General features: G+C 48.7%; 1 protein-coding gene across 3 annotated transcripts in view; it reads left to right on the top strand.

Moving 5' to 3' along the window:
- Nucleotides 1-8,901: 8,901 nt before the first annotated feature.
- The window catches only part of LOC147121437 (synaptosomal-associated protein 25), a 190,648-nt gene continuing 182,471 nt past the window's right edge, over nucleotides 8,902-17,078 (top strand). Inside the window, exon 1 of one of the 3 annotated variants that reach the window (XM_085981679.1) lies at nucleotides 8,902-9,354. The gene's annotated coding sequence lies outside the window, so the exon portion shown is untranslated. Of the gene's footprint in view, nucleotides 9,355-9,602; nucleotides 9,797-17,078 lie in introns of those variants that run through there. The other 2 variants (XM_085981677.1, XM_085981678.1) reach the window with 2 other exon arrangements.

The following is a 17,078-nucleotide window of genomic DNA, read 5'->3' as shown; positions in this document are numbered from 1 at the left end:
TCCCCACTGTCCAGGAGGAAGAGCCTGAGCTTCCAGACTCCTCAGAGGAATCTGCAACCTCTGAGGGTGCAGCGTCAGCAGAATTCAGCGCGCCCAGCACCAGCGCAGACACTCACACCTCGGTGGGACCTTCAGGACATAAAGTAGTGTTGTCACCTGGTGTATCACAGCTCAAAAGTGAGCATGAGCAGATTGTGGAGACAGGGACAGCAGTGGAGAGTGCTAGTCAGAGGGCGCAGGACTCTGCCAGCTCGGCTCAGCTGCATGTCGACCCTCTGCCTTTGGGTCCATCCAGAAGATCAGCAGGGCTGCAACTCCAGGAACAGATGCAGGAGTCTCTGGCAGGTTTTGTCTCCAGGTTCGATGTGAGTGTGGAGCGAATGGAGGAGTCCATAGCGAATGTGAGCAGAGCCTTTGTGGAGTCATTGGCACATGAACGCATCACCATGGAAAGGATGGCAACCTTCATGGAGGAGATAAGTCGCCAGGGTATGGAAAACATGGTGAGTGTTCATAATAGAATGACATCTCTTGAGGAGCGATGGGCATCTATTGAACAGAGAAACCAGACCTTCATGGAAGTCCTTCTGAGTAGGACTGCCAGTGAAGATACAGGTCCCCATGGCCCCCTGATGTGCAGCAAGGTGCTCTCAAGCCACTTCCAAGCGCTGGCCCCTTCTGGCCTGTGCAGCTTCAGGTGGGTGAGCAGCAGCCTGGTGCTCCTGTTGCTGCTGCTGTTGTTCCTGGTTCTGCTGGTGCTGCGGCTGGTGTTCGAGCTCATCTAATGCCCAGAAGAGAAGGAAATAAATGGCTCCCATGCTTCTGGTATATGCCTCTGTTGAGGAAGCGCTGAGTGAGGGTGGCGAGCGGGGTTTCCCAAGAGGTCACACTGGAGATGTGTGTGAGGCTCCAACCTTCCACAGGTGTGGTTAAGCCTGGTAAAAGTTGTCCCAGGCCTGAAACAACAAAGTCCTGCCACCTGCAAATGATGACTGATCAAATCTCCTCTTTAATGGTTGACCTGCAGCTGATAGTCAGCAAGCCAATAATGCTCACGCCAGGTTTCACAGGCGTGATCCCCACCAGGCGTGTTTTATGTGGGAAAAGGGTCAAAAATGCAAGGGCCTGTTAAAATGGGATTATAAAGGCCAATTATTGCTGATTAAGGGCCTTAAAGACCAGTCCCGCCTGTTGGAGGTGGGACTGATTCGGGACCATCAGACACGCCTGGGTTAAAATGGCTCGGGGTCGGGAACCAACCGGGGGGGTCCGGACCCCCAGTTTTTGCGATTTTAACCCCCCACACGCCTCAAAGCCCGCCTTACGGCTGAGTTAAAATCAACCCCTTAACTTTCTGTATATCACGGTGCAAAATGGCCCCGATTTTAGTTCCAGGTGGATTCCCTGCTCAGGCTTGAGTTAAAATTACAGTCGGGTCTCAATGGTGTCATTGGGCTGCAACATACATATGTAAAAAAGGACCCTGTTGGCTCCCGGCACGTGTTCATGCTGCCTGCTCAGGAGAGCTGGGTTAAATTGCAGATGTTGTGATCTTTCAGACAGGTAAGAGCAATTTTAACTGCCCACCCACCAGGTTTCTGCTGAGCAAGTAGGGTTAAAATCGCCCCAATAATTCTATATTTACAACACAGACCAATGTCAACACGCCGTTCAGTCCATAAGGGTGTGAGCTTCCGGTCGCCTGTCACTTTAATTCTCCGCTCCACTCCCACTCTGATCTCTCTGTCCTCAGCCTCTTACATTGTTCTAACGAAACTCAACGTAAGCTTGAGGAACAGCACCTCATCTTCTGATTAGGCACTTTACAGCCTTCTGAACTCAACATCGAGTTCAACAATTTCAGACCATAATCTCGGCCCCTATTTTTTGTTTCTCTCTCACATGGCAGCTGTTGATGATTCTGCCATTGCCATTTACACCTCAACTAGAGTCATCTTTTCATTCTTAAGTTGTCCCATTGCCATCACATTTTGCCTCGCACCATCATCCCTTTTGTCTTTTAATCCCTCCTACCTTCCACCCTATCACAGACCTTCCCTTTTGTTCTTTCCTCCCCTCCTCCCTTTCCCTGCCCCTGCACTTGCTTAAAAAGCGTTACATCTCTAACATTTTCCAGTTCTGACGAACCGTCATTGACCTGAAACGGTAACTCTGTTTTTCTCTCTCCACGGATGCTGCCTGACCTGCTAAGTGTTACGGGGAATTACAGACCGGTAAGCCTGACATCGGTAGTGGGGAAAATGCTAGAGTCCATTATAAAAGATGTAATAGCAGAGCACTTGGAAAACAGTGACAGGATCGGACAAAGTCAACATGGATTTACAAAGGGTGAATCGTGCTTAACTAATCTACTGGAATTTTTTGAGGATGTAACTGGTAAAATAGATAAGGAAGAACCAGTGGATGTGGTGTATTTGGATTTTCAGAAGGCTTTCGATAAGGTCCCGCATAAGAGATTAGCGTGTAAAGTTAAGGCACATGGGATTGGGGGCAAGGTATTGACTTGGATAGAGAACTGGTTGGCAGACAGAAAGCAAAGAGTTGGAATAAATGGGTCTTTTTCCGAGTGGCAGGCAGTGACTAATGGGGTACCGCAGGGATCGGTCCTTGGACCCCAGCTATTCACAATATGTATTAATGATCTAGACAAGGGAACTAGATGTAATATCTCCAAATTTGCAGACGACACAAAGCTGGGTGCTGTGAGGAGGATGCCGAGAAACTCCAGGATGATTTGGACAGGTTGGGTGATTGGGCATGGCATGGCAGATGCAATATAACGTGGATAAATGCAAGGTTATCCACTTTGGTAGCAAAAACAGGAAGGCAGATTATTATCTGAATGGCAATAGATTGGGAGAAGGGGAAGTGCAACGAGACCTGGGTGTCCTTGTGCACCAGTCGCTGAAGGTAAGCATGCAGGTGCAGCAGGCGGTTAAGAAGGCAAATGGTATGTTGGCCTTCATAGCGAGAGGGTTTGAGTACAGGAACAAGGATGTCTTGCTGCAGTTGTACAGGGCCTTGGTGAGACCACATCTTGAGTATTGTGTGCAGTTCTCAAGGCTAAAGGGATCAAGGGGTATGGGGAGAAAGCAGGGACCGGGTACTGAATTTGGATGATCAGCCATGATCGCATTGAATGGCAGAGCAGGCTCAAGGGGCCGAATGGCCTACTCCTGCTCCTATCTTCTATGTTTCTATGTTTCTATGTTTCCAGCATTTTCTGTTGTTATTCCCAATGTCAAGGATCATTAGAAATCATTCATTCTATGCCTTGGTGAGACCACACCTTGAGTATTGTGTGCAGTTTTGATCGCCTTATCTGAGGAAGGATGTTCTTGCCATGGAGGGAGTGCAGCGAAGATTCACCAGACTGATACCTGGGATGGCAGGAATGACGTATGAGGAGAGATTGGGTCAATTGTGCTTATACTTGCTGGAGTTTAGAAGAATGAGAGGGGATCTCATTGAAACTTATAAAATTCTAACAGGACTAGACAGACGAGATGCAGGAAGGATGTTCCCAATGATTGGGGAGTCCAGAACCAGGTGTCACAGTCTAAAGATAAGGGATAAGCCATTTAGGACAGAGATGAGGAGGAATTTCTTCACCCAGAGGGTGGTGAACCTGTGGAATTCTCTACCACAGAAGGCAGTAGAGGCCAATTCATTAAATATATTCAAGAAGGAGCTGGATATATTTCTTAAGGCTAAAGGGATCAAGGGATATGGAGAGAAGGCAGGAACAGGGTACTGAATTTGGATGATCAGCCATGATCTCATTGAATGGTGGAGCAGGCTCGAGGGGCCGAATGGCCTACTCCTGCTCCTATCTTCTGTTTCTATGATTCTATGATATTCCAAATCAACTTTGATATGCCAATCATATTCTGCTGCACAACAAAAACACTTTATCCTATTGCACACATCAGCAGCTGATTAAATGGCATAATCAAACCAAAGTGCAGCTACTAAAAGTTGACTCATTCACTTGATAGAAATTGCAGTGTGTATTTACTGTCAGGCAGTCTTAATTAAAAAAAATCCAAATATATATATGACAAAGTAAAGAATTACTGGATATTTTCACCAAGAACTGTTTTTGTTCATTACTAACCATACATTCTATTCAATGCCTCACAAGGGAAGTGATTTCCTACATTTATCACTTTAAATTTATATATTACTAGCTGGGGTGCCCGGCGTTGCCGAGGCTTTTTTGTAAAACTGTTTATGAGACTGTTGGGATTGAAGAACTCTTCCTAAGCACCCAGGAGGTGGTTGTTTAACTTCGTTTTTTGTTAATGGGGATCGCCAGTAGCCATATACTCCAGGTTTTACAATTTTGGGTATGTCTCGCCTGGTCACTCTCCTCTCCCTCCCTCCCCCTCTCCCCTCCCTCCCCCTCTCCCTCCCTCCCCCTCTCCTCTCCCTCCCTCCCTCCCCCTCTCTCTCCCTCCCTCCCCCTCTCTCCCTCCTTTCCTCTCTCTCCCTCCCTCCCCCTCTCTCTCTCCCTCCCCCTCTCTCTTCCTCCCTCCCCTGCCTAACAATCTATCTCTTGCAATTGTGCATTCAGTGTCCTTGCCCGCTCCGTTATGCGATAAGATAAGATAAGATTAGATAGATAGATAGATAGATAGATAGAAGAGGGGGAAGGAGAGAGAGTGAGGGGGGGAAGGAGAGAGAGAGAGGGGGAAGGAGAGAGAGGGGGTGAAGAAGAGAGAGAGAGGGGGGAGGAGAGAGAGAGAGAGAGGGGGGAAGGAGCGAGAGAGAGAGAGAGGGGGGGAAGAGGAGAGAGAGGGGGGAAGGAGAGAGAGAGAGACAGCACACCCTAGGGGAAGGGCTTGGAAAATTGAGCCCGGCCGCGGTGGCCGTGCGCGGCCTAGCGCTTCAGGCCCGGCCGGGCTCTCGGGCCGTGACTTACCTCAGCTGAGCTCCCGCTTCGGGAGAGAGAGAGAGAGAGAGAGGGGGGGAAGGAGAGAGAGAGAGAGGGGGAAGGAGAGAGAGAGAGAGAGAGGGGGGGAAGGAGAGAGAGAGAGGGGGGGAAGGACTTAGAGGCAGGCCGTGGTGACCGTGCACGGCCTAGCACTTCAGGCCCGGCCTGGCTCTCTGGCCGCAACTCACCTCAGCTGAGCTCCCGCTTCGGGAGAGAGAGAGAGAGGGGGGGGGGAGGAGAGAGAGAGAGAGAGAGAGGGGGGGAAGGAGAGAGAGAGAGAGAGAAATTCCTGAATCAATACTGATGAATCAACAATTTCCTCACCTCCATTACCATTTTTTTAGCTTCAGGCCCGGCCGGTCTTTAATGGCCGCCACTCACCTCAGCTCAGCTCCCGCTCCCGCAGTAACGGCAGTTTGAAGGATTAGGCCCTGCCCACAAATGCCATGAAATGCCCCCTGTGCCCCCGTAGGATTGGTCAACTATCACATCACTGAACGCTAATGAGCGGTAGGATTGGTCAACTGCTAATGAGCGGACTTTGTCCATTTTTTGAACGTTTTTTGTATACTGTCCGAACAATTTTTGTCTGACCAAAAAGTAAATATGCCTATGACACTCCCCTAATCATAAGCTTTCTTTTGATATAACATATGTGTAGGTATGCTCTATAGCCTTTGAGTGGTGCCCGGACATACACACAGACAGACAGACAGACAGACAGACAGATGGACGGATTCTTTTATATATAGATAATATAAATAAGAAGATTAAAATTGGTGTGTCTGTTGCATCTTTACTTTGAAAGGTCCTATGTAAACATTTCCTACAGATTTTTGCATATTAAATGCGTTCACACCTACTTGTCATGTTTGTTTGTCACCCTTTTCCTGTGAGACCTGTAATGTTTCAATAGGATTTTCCCATGTTAATGGGACACTCTCTGACACTGAAATACTTCAAAGAACTGCTTTGAGTCTGCATGCAGTTTCAGGCTCTGGCCATGGGGTGGTGCTTCAGACAAGTGTTTAATTTGTTCATTAAAACAAAAATTAAATACTGCGGATGCTGGAAATCTGACATAAAAACAGAAAATGCTGGAAATACTCAACAGGTCAGGCAGCATCTGTGGAGAGAGAAACAGAGTTAACGTTTCAGGTCGATGACCTTTCATCAGAACTGAAAAAAGTTAGAAAAGTTAGACTCCACTGGCTGGAGTCATACCGAGCACAAAGGAAGATGGTTGTAGTTGTTGGAGGCCAATCCTCTCAGCCGCAGGACATCGCTGCAGGAGTTCCTCAGGGCAGTGTCCTAGGCCCAACCATCTTCAGCTGCTTCATCAATGACCTTCCCTCCATCATAATGTCAGAAGTAGGGATGTTCACTGATGATCGCACAGTGTTCAGTTCCATTTGCAACTCCTCAGCTAAGCCATCCGTGCCTGCACGCAGCAAGACCTGGACAACATCCAGGCTTGGGCTAACAAGTGACAAGTAACATGTGTGCCAAAGAAGTGCCAGGCAATGACCACCTCCAACAAGAGAGAGCCTAACCACCTCCTCTTGACATTCAATGGTAGTACCATCGTCAAATCCCCCACCATCATGATTTGGAAATATATCGCCGATCCTTCATCGTTGCTGGGTCAAAATCTTGGAACTCCCTATCTAACAGCACTGTGGGAGTACCTTCACCACATGGACTGCAGCAGTTCAAGGGGGTGACTCACCACCACCTTCTTAAGGGCAATTAGGGATGGGCAATAAATGCTGGCCCAGCCAGCGACGCCCACATCCCGTGAATGAATACATTTTTTTAAAGATGTAACTGTTTTTAAGCAGGTACAGAGGCAGGGAAAGGGGGAGCTGGAGGTACTGCGGAAGAAACCTTTGTCAGTCATCTTTCTTTTCTCCTATGCAGGTACGTATCCAGGTAACTTAAATATACAATGATTATGTGATAATTGCTGGTAATTTTTCCTGCTTAACTAAGCAGTATATCACATTTTAAATAACTTTCCAGTATTCATTATGACTGCATAGAAATGAAATCAAGTAACAGTTTTAAGGTATTTGTAAAAAATGCTACAGAAAAGTTAGAAATAAAGTAAACCTTAAAATCAAGATACAAGAGGGGAAGAGAATGGGGAAGAAGGGAAAACAAGATAAAAAGTAGTAAAGCATTTCATTTTTAGTTAGAATTGCTTATAGGTTTTATGTTAATTGTATAAAGTTAATCCTTAGAACGCCAGCAAGCTCAGGTTAACTGCAGTTTTGTAAGTTTACAGTTCACTTGGTGACATTGAATATAACAATGATATACAATAATAAAGCTACTTCTAACATCTGGGGAGCATTATTACTGAAGTGTTACGCTTGTGTCATGGTGTGTGAGCTGAAATCTTTAAAAATGCTGGTCTCAGAAGCTTGGATATATTATGGGCGTCTACCCATAATTTGTAGACTCTGTTTGCCTTGGCAATAGTTGCCTGGCAATGTTTTGAATGATCACTTCCAAATCGTTCCTTCTGATGCCCCTTATTGAACTCTTCACCGTGTAATCACATTGAGCACCGATAGACACATAAATATGTCCGGTGCTGATCTGTGGGATTTCCAGTGAAGCCTCACCCCGATGGACTGGGTACTTGCAGGGAGGGAACGGAGAATTGACAGAGTTGGACTGTGTGTATGGGATTAAAACCAGGACCACTGGCTCTTTAAAAAAAATTATTTCACAATGCTCAGAATGGAGAAATTGTTTGTCCTTTTAAGGCTTGCGGACACTTCCAAAAATGAAGTACACACGTCATTTCCTGAAAGCATTTGCATTCAGGTCCGCAGATAGCATCAGTTCAAAGGAGTCCTCGCAATATCTTTATAGGTGAATTATTAACGAACCCCAACTTTGCATCCGGTCGAGTAACTCGTCATGGGGGCGAACACATCAAACGGGATTTTACTGTAGCTCGGTGTTGTGTTGAAATATGACGTTCAATTTAATGCATTGCAAATAACAAGCACAATAAGACTGTTTAGGAGTTGGATAACCTCTCACCCTTTGTCAGATAGAATTACTGTGTACGTAAAGTCATGGAGGCGAGATCTCTCCGCCTCTCTCCCATCCTAGCTTCAAAGTGCTGTCGTTAATATGTATATAGCTCCCCTACAGTTCACAAACCAGCGGGTATGCCATCAGCTCGTTTTAGAGCAAATGAACAAAGTGATATTGTACCAAAGCAAAGTACTGCGGAGCTGGAAATCTGAAAAAAAAATAGAAAATGCTGGGAATGCTCAACAGGTCAGGCAGCATCTGTGGAGAGAGGAACAGGGTTAACATTTCAGTTTTGATGAAAGGTCATCGACCTGAAACGTTAACTCTGTTTCTCTCTCCACAGATGCTGCCTGACCTGTTGAGTATTCCTAGCATTTTCTGTTTTTTTTTAAATTGATACTGTGTGTGTGTTTGGAGCATTGTCCAGCACTCGAGTATTGCCCTCAGCACTGGACAGCGGGTATATTGGAAAGCAGTATTACATTACAATAATAACAACGCCTTGCATTTATATAACGCCTTCAACATAGGAAACCGCCCGAAGGGAACACTAGAGCAAAATTAACAATTACATTTTTTTAAAGCGATAAGGCAAGGTTTCTTTTCGCAGTAAATAATTCACGTTTTACAACAGTTTCCTGCAAATTCTGGGCAAATTTGCTGAATAAATGCAATTGTTGCACAAGGCCCGAATGTTTCTTTTGAGGCAATTGGGTGGCGTTGGGGTATTCCCGTGCAGCCAGTCCTTCCCTCTGGCGAAATAAATAATGAATGCTGCGTCAGCCGCCTGGATCACACGCATAAAGCTGACAAGAACATCAGTGTATTAAAACTCATCTCAAAACTATCAGACAAGCTGCATTTGTATCATACACACACACACAGGGAAAGGTAGGATCCACGGGGGGAAAGGGGAAACGCTCGGAGAACTAACGCGCATTTCGACTGGAAGGGATTGGTTGACACAGTGGTGGCAATCGAGGAGTCTGAAACAATAATGGAAAGGGAAGGGAGAAATCCTGACAGCAGCTGCTGGTGACTCAAAGCCAGTGCCTGATGCTTATCCCTCAGCCAAGTCTATATAAAGCGCTGACGTCAAAGGCGGACATGCTCGATGGGGACCAGATCTGATGCCATTGAAGAGTGAGTAGGGAGGGAGGTAAAAGACACTAGCATTTGCTATATTCTCACACACACGGCGACGCCAGTAGAACAGCACAGTCTGTGCTCCCCCGCCGCGGATACCCTCTCTCTCTCTCTCTCTCCGCTAGCCTTCACGCCGGGCGAAACAAGCAGAAGTTGGGAGCTGCCATCCACATTTCTTTTTGATTCTCACAGACCAGGTAAGAAAACCAGCCAAACTGTGCCGTACTTCCTTCTCGCAGACTCTTCCAGCCCAAGATCCCCGGCGAGCCAGCCGGTGCAGCCGCGGTTAAGACGGCTTTTTTTTTTTAAAAAGTTAAATTGCCAACTATTTAAATTTTGCATTTTGCATAAAATGTGTCCCAGGGGACTCCTGGTAAGCCAGCACTCTCCTCCCCGTTTTATTGATGGTTTAATTGCCCCGAGGCGAGCGGGCGGTTTCAGCACCCTGGACAGCGCTGGCGTGCTGACTGGACCAGGCGGTGCTGATAGATCGATCGGGCGCTTCCAGGAATAACAAACATCTATCTATATATTTCTAAAAAAAAATACCGTTCTTAGAGCTAGTTAGTTTACTAAAGACACGCCCAAGGTTTACTTTGACAAAATACAAGGAATTAACAGATCTTGGAGCAAGAGAAGGTAATTAATCTCTTGCCACCCATTAATCGTTGTTGCATCAAGAACCTGCACATGGGACAACACATAAAATCGGGTCTTTTCCGGAGCGATGGTCCATTAAATTACCTCTTAACTTGCCCAGTCCAATTGTGTTGACAGTGTGGGTTTTGTTTCTCTATGTTGTAAGAAATGGGATGAGTTAAACACATTTCGAGTTGCGGCTCTGTTCCGTGTGAGCACCTGACGTGTCTTTCTGGGCTATTAGTTTTTTTTGTAAAGATTGTAAAACTTCCATGAACATGTCTTTCTGACCCACGCACTGATCTTTACGTGATTACGTCAAATGAAACCCTTCCACGTGGCTCGGAGGGGAAAAAATCGACGTGGCTTGGCATAAGTGGAAGGGAGGAGGTTATTGTCTAAGATGTTTTTGTTTTCGTCCTGTTTTCTGTATTAGTGCGGTACACACGCTTTGTTTTTTATGCAATGCTGTCTCCAGGGTCATCTGGGGTTGTTGTCTTCCAGAAATGTCTGAGGAAGATTCAATTGCAAATGAAAATTCAAGATCATAAAGTTAAAATTGTGAAACCTCACTTATGAATAAGTTTGGCTCGGCATTCAAGTGTCCAGACCGTCTGAAGCCATGGACTAGGGCAGTGCAGTTAATCTTGGGTGCTGTGAAATGAAAAGGAGGAATGGCGCATATTGCGACCAAAGGCCAGCTTTTAGGAACAAAATAAACCAAAAGGTTTCACTTTTTAAAGGACTGAAGATGTTTTTAAAGATCCCAGGGGACAAGTATAGATGAAAGATGGCATGAAATGAAACAGTTAGTTCCAGAATCTCCATTTAATTCACAGAACCAAGAATGTCTATTATGTTAAAAATGTTGCATGATGCACACCACTTCCTGTCCAGAAACCGCACTTCCTGTTGTCACAATTTTTAGTCACTCTGTGTGACAGCATTTACAACTCTAAATGATTGTGTTAACATTTCTCATTAAATTTTGCTACCTCCATTGCCACAGTGTAGTTGCAGACTCTTACCAATAGGAGCTCTATGGAGCGAGTTTTGAAGTCTAGATGTGTCATTTTACATTCCAGGTTCACTGCTTGATATTAGCGGGATGATAATGAGGAGCTAGCTTTCTGATTACAATTTAGAGTGCTACAATCTGAGCTGTCTTTAACTGACTTTCACACTCAAGTTTCCTGTCGTAGCTGAGTTTTGATGGACTTGATGTATCTTACTGAAAACTCCTCTTGAAGGGTCAACTAAGAAGTGAAGTGACATTGATAGCATCAGTGCCGATGTCCAGTGACAAGACCAGCTTGCCCTCCTAAAAGGAGGCTGGAGGTGGGGAATATAGGGCTAGAATTTCCAATAAAAAAAGTGTTACATTGAGAGACAAAATATTTGTTAAATACACTGCTTAAAAGTTATTGTAACACTTTTTTCCGTGTTTGCTTATTTATGAGTTGGTTAATACAATTTAGGAATTTTAACTGGTCCCAAATCATATCTGTGAAATTGAAGATATGGAAAGGCTTTGATAAGCAGTTATCTTTGGTCACACTGTTGTGCCAGCAAAGTAAATGAGAAAAAACAGGTTCATGGTATGAGTGAGGCATTATTCTTGTTTTCCTGACAAATGATTTTAGGACATAGGAAACAGGTTGTAATAGAACAATGTGTTTAGAATGAAAAGCTGCAAGTTGGGCTTATGATGCCATATGAGCACCAAGGTACATATGAGGCATGATTTTGCACAAATCTTAATGCTAGAGATAAAAAAATCGACAAACATCCACTATAAGCCCACTGACTCCCACAGCCACCTGGACTACACTTCCTCCCAGCCCGCTTCCTGTAAGGACTCTATTCCATTCTCCCAGTTTCTCTGTCTCCGTCACATCTGCTCTGACAATATCACCTTCCAGACCAGTGCTTCCGATATGTCTTCCTTTTTCCTCAGCCGAGGATTCCCCTCTACTGTGGTTGACATGGCCCTCGACTGTATCCATTCCATTTCCCGCACTTCTGCTCTCACCCCTTCCCTTCCCTTCCCAGAACCACAATAGGCTTCCCCTTGTCCTCACCTTTCACCCCACCAGCCTCCTCATTCGATGGATCATCCTCCACCATTTCTGCCACCTCCAGCGTGATCCCACCACCAAACACATCTTCCCCTCTCCTCCCCTCTCAGCATCGCAAAGGGACCGCTCCCATCGCGACACGCTGGTCCACCCCTCAATCACCCCCAACACCCCCTCCCCTTCCAACAGCACCTTCCCATGCAAGTGTAGGTGATGCAACACTTGCCCTTTACCTCCTTCCGATCCACTGTCCAGGGCCCAAACACTCCTTCCAGGTGAAACAGTGATTTACTTGTACTTCTTGCAATTTAGTATACTGTATTCGCTGCTCACGATGCGGTCTCCTCTATACTGAGGAGACCAAACACAGATTGGGTGACCACTTTGTGGAACATCTCCATTCAGTCCATAAGCGTGACCCCTGAGCTTCCAGTTGCTTGTCACTTTAATTCTCCACTCCCACTCTGATCTCTCCGTCCTCGACCTCTTACACTGTTCCAACGAAGCTCAATGTAAGCTCAAGGAACAGCACCTCATCTTTCAATTAGGAATTTTACAGCCTTCTGGACCCAACATCGAGTTCAACAATTTCAGACCATAACCTCGGCCCCTATTTTTTCACATGGTAGTTGTTGAAGATTCTGCCATTCCCGTTTACACCTCTTCTGGACTCATTTTATTTCTTTACTTGTCCCATTACCATCTCCTTTTGCTTTGTACAATCATACCTTTTGTCATTTAATCTCTCCTGCCGTCCACCCTATCGCAGACCTTCCCCTTTTGTTCTTTCCTCCCCTCCCCCCTTTCCTTGTCTCTGTACTTGCTTAAAACCTGTTACATCTCTACTTTTTCCAGTTCTGACGAAGGATCATCGACCTGAAACATTAACTCTGTTTCTCTCTCCACAGAAGCTGCTTGACCTGCTGAGTATTTCCAGCATTTTCTGTTTTTATTTCAAAGATCCAGCATCCGCAGTATTTTGCTTTTGTATTGTGGAGAAAAATGGATGTCCAGTACACAGCAAAAATGAAGTATTTGTAATAGCAAGAACTTTGCACCTGGACTTGTATTGGCCATAGATGACAACTCTTTTTTTTCCCTCTTTTTTGTGCTCATCCAAGGTGTCAGTATTGGGAAAGAGAACACTTCTTTGCTTTCTTGCACACAGTGTTAGTATCAAGCACAGTAAGACGCAGAGTAAAGCTTTCTCTACTCTGTCCTAACTGTCTGAAGCTCAACCTAAGACAATCTCTATTGCACCATTGTGCACTTTCCATTTCACACCAGTTATCCTTATGGTTTTTCTGAATGTAGTTATAATTTCATGCTAATTACATTTCCTACATTCACATAACAGAAATGAGCTCTGCCATTCAGAAACACAGGCCTAGAAATTCAGTTGCGTGCGCCAGCCGTTAGCGCCTTAGGAGGAGTAGATCTCGAGCGCTAGGCACTTAGTGGCCGGGCGCAGGGCGATCTGCGCCTACGCCCAACTTCAGTAGACATTTAGCGCCGGTGCAAAGTGTTTGCGCGCGCTCAGCTGCACGCGTAGCTTATGACATCATTTCGTCGTGCAACGCCCTTTGTGCGCCCCAAACTGGAACTTCAGTCGCGCCCGCCCAATGTGGGCGTGGCAGTGCTAAGAACTGTGAAGTGGAACGCAGCAGAGGCCCTGCGGGCCTCGGGGAGCGCTAATTAAAGGGCACTTACACTGAACTATAAAGGCCAGCCATTTTGCTGCAATGACTTTTGTGCAACGGATTTCTGGACAGAGACCAAGGAAGAGACCTTACTGATTTGGCCCAACATAGGAGAGGTATTTTTGGCTTCTGGCCAGAGCTTGGAAATTTGCCTCATTGTGATTTCATTGTTTGCAAGTATATTATGGGGGCTGCATGGGGTTCCAACCCTCAGTTCCAGCATTATGTGCGAAGGGCTCGCAGATGCTGTGTGAGAGGGGCAGCCATGCCTAGACGCAGAGGGGGCATCAGGCGTCGGCAACGTAGGCCTTACCCACTCAGGGAATACCGCCAGCAGGTGTCCTATCTCACCATGACTGCCGCGCAGTGTGTTAAGAGGCTGCGCTTCAAAAGGGAGGTGGTTGCAGAGATCTGCCAGCTGCTTCACAGAGATCTGCGTCCACAGCTGATGTGCAAGACGTCTCTGTCGGTGGAAGTGAAGGTCACGGTGGCTCTGAACTTTTATGCAAGCAGCTCCTTCCAAGCCGCTGCTGGGGACATAGCTAACATATCCCAGTTCGCCGTGCATCGCTGCATCCGGCAGGTCACCGATGCCCTTTTCACAAGGAGACACCAATTCATCTCCTTCCCCATGACCCTGGAGAGGCAGGAGCAGCATGCAGTCGGATTTGCGAGGATCGCGGACTTCCCCATGGTGCAGGACGCCATTGACTGCACGCATGTGGCTTTGCGGGCACCTATCGACAATGCCAAGGATTACCGCAACTGGAAGGGCTACCATTCCCTCAATGTACAGCTGGTGTGTGACAACAGGCAGCGCATCCTAGCTGTCAATGCCCGCTTTCCAGGCAGCAGCCACGATGCATTTATCCTGCACCAGACTACTGTGGCTGACATGTTCCAGGCACAGCCTCCCCCAAGAGGATGGCTTATCGGGGACAAAGGCTATCCTTTGTGTACATGGCTCATGACCCCGCTCCGCGCACCCAGGACCCCTGCTGAGGAGGCATACAACGAAAGCCATCAAGCCACAAGGAACATCATAGAGCAAACGATTGGCATCCTCAAGCAACGGTTCCGCTGCCTGGATCACTCCGGCGGATCTCTGCAGTATTCGCCGGATAGAGTCTCCCAGTTCGTCGTCGTTTGCTGCATGCTGCACAACCTGGCTATCCGCAGGACTCAGGCACTGCCACCTCACGTTGGACCACCACCTCAGGAGGAGGAGCAGGAGGACCATGAGGAGGAGGAGGAGGAGGAGGAGGAGTACCAGCCCAGGAGGGAGCCACAAGGTCCAAGGGCCGTCCGTCAGCGGCTTATTGAACGACACTTCTAGGCCCCCTGTCAGGGAATGGCTTGTGGCAATGAAGGGACATGAATGCAGCCGCTCCGCAAGCCCTCAGCCGGTTAACGCAACAACCACTTCAAACATCACACATGGACAAGCTGAATAAAGAAAAAGCTTTATTGAACAAACTCAGGGCCCTTCCCACATGAAACCCAAAAACAGACAACACCCCCAAAAAACAGTCAAACACATGACTCACTCCCACAACCTGGGGAGGAATAACAAAACTTTTCCATCCAAATGGCCTTCATCCTCGGCCTTACCAAAACAACCCCCCCCATAGACAACACAACCACCCCCATTTAAAAAAACATTTGGCAACAAACTCTACTTTGTGTGCCGAGAGAGCGAGTCCTTGTCCAGCCTTTTCCGGCCCCTGGCCGACCTGCTACTCCACCTCAACCTGGGCCCTGTGGGTGCTGCAAGGCTGGGGGAAGGCTCCTGAGGGGCGCATTGCGTGACGGCAGATGCCCTTGGGGGTCGGCCTAGACGAGCTCTGGCCCTCAAGGGGCCGGCTGCTGACTGCTGCAGCTGTGGCTGGGCAGCATCAGTCTCTCCAGCAGCTCGTGGCAGCTTCGCTGGGGGAGTGGCAGTGGCGGCTGCAGCAATGGGGGCAAGCTGGCTGATGCCAGGCGCTCGCTGCTCGCCTGAGACACTGGCACTCGGCCGGGCTGGCACTGCAGCAAGTGCAGCAATCTGCTGAAGGCCAGACCGCTGTGCTGCTGCAGCGCGGCGGGTGCCCTGGCGATGCCTGCCTGACACAGCGAGTGTGGCAGCAGTGGGTGCCCGTACTGCCCTGGTCTGTGCCTGCATCAGACCAGCCAGTGACTGCACGGCACCACTGATCAACTGGCCACTCGCTGCCTGTGCTGCCCTGAAGTCGTCCCGACTCGCGTCCTGTGCTGCCCTGAATTCGGCCCGACTCGCGTCCTGTGCTGCCCTCAATTCAGCCCGACTCGCGTCCTGTGCTGCCCCGAATTGTTCGAGACCCCTGGCCTGTGCTGCCCTGAGTTGTTCGAAACCCCTGGCCTGTGAGGCCCCGAAATCGGACACACTATGAGCCAGGGACTCGATGGCCTCAGGCAACCGTGCCACAACCCCCATGAACTCGGTGTGCCGACGATCCGAGTCCACGGACATTTGATCGAGGAGGCGCACCTCCTGGGCGAGGACCGTCTCCGGACTGGAGGCCGGACTCTCCCTCTGGGGAGAAGGCCGCCGAGCTGGCCGACCCTTCCCGCGTGGCTGGACGCCACTGGGCCCAGCAACCACACTCCCCTGCAACACTTCCCCCCTCTGGGGAGAAGGCAGCCGAGCTGCCCGACCCTTCCCGCGTGGCTGGACGCCACTGGGCCCAGCAACTACACTCCCCTGCAACACTTCCCCCCTCTGGGGAGAAGGCAGCCGAGCTGCCCGACCCTTCCCGCGTGGCTGGACGCCACTGGGCACAGGAGCTACACTCCCCTGCAACACTTCCCCCCTCTGGGGAGAAGGCCGCCGAGCTGCCCGACCCTTCCCGCGTGGCTCGACGCCACTGGGCACAGGAGCTATACCCCCCTGCAACACTTCCCCCTGCCTCTCCTCCAGGGAAGACGTGTCCCCTCCATTGCCATCCCCTGGCGCGGATGAGGGTTCCCCCGAGGGGCCGCCTTCCTCTTGCTCCTCCTCGTCCTCCTCTTCCGAGGGACTGTCACTGGCAGCTTCAGGGACCTCCTCCTCACCAGCTGAAAGCAGGAAGGCACAAGAGTAGCTTTAGAGTGAGGACAGGGCGTCAGCGAGGAAGGCATGAGTGGTGGCATTCAGCGCATTGGTCGGACAGTGGCAAAGGATGTAGATCTGAAGCGCAAGGGGAACGAGAGAGGTCCAAAAGGTCATGTCCTTACCATTGGGGCCCAGCACAGGGTCGGCATCTCCACATGCAACGGGGCCAATCAGCCGGCCACCCATGAGTCGACCCACGCGCTCCTCCAGGTCACTGAGCTGCTGGAACTGGGGACGGCCTCCCCCGGTGACAGTCCGGCTCCTCAGATTCTGGGCCAGCTTGGCCTGCAAGAGAAAGGACGGCCTCTAAGTACAGTGTGGTGCCCTGTTGTTGTGTGCACTGCCTCCCATGGTCGAATAGCTTGGCCAGTGTGGTGCCCTGTTGCTGTATGCAC

This window comes from Somniosus microcephalus, chromosome 3, assembly GCF_052327205.1.
Source record: "Somniosus microcephalus isolate GS21.2 chromosome 3, FLI_Smic_1.0, whole genome shotgun sequence".
Lineage (NCBI taxonomy): Eukaryota > Metazoa > Chordata > Chondrichthyes > Squaliformes > Somniosidae > Somniosus > Somniosus microcephalus.
Note: the sequence above shows the minus strand (reverse complement) of the source record. Positions and strands in the feature narration are given on the sequence as shown.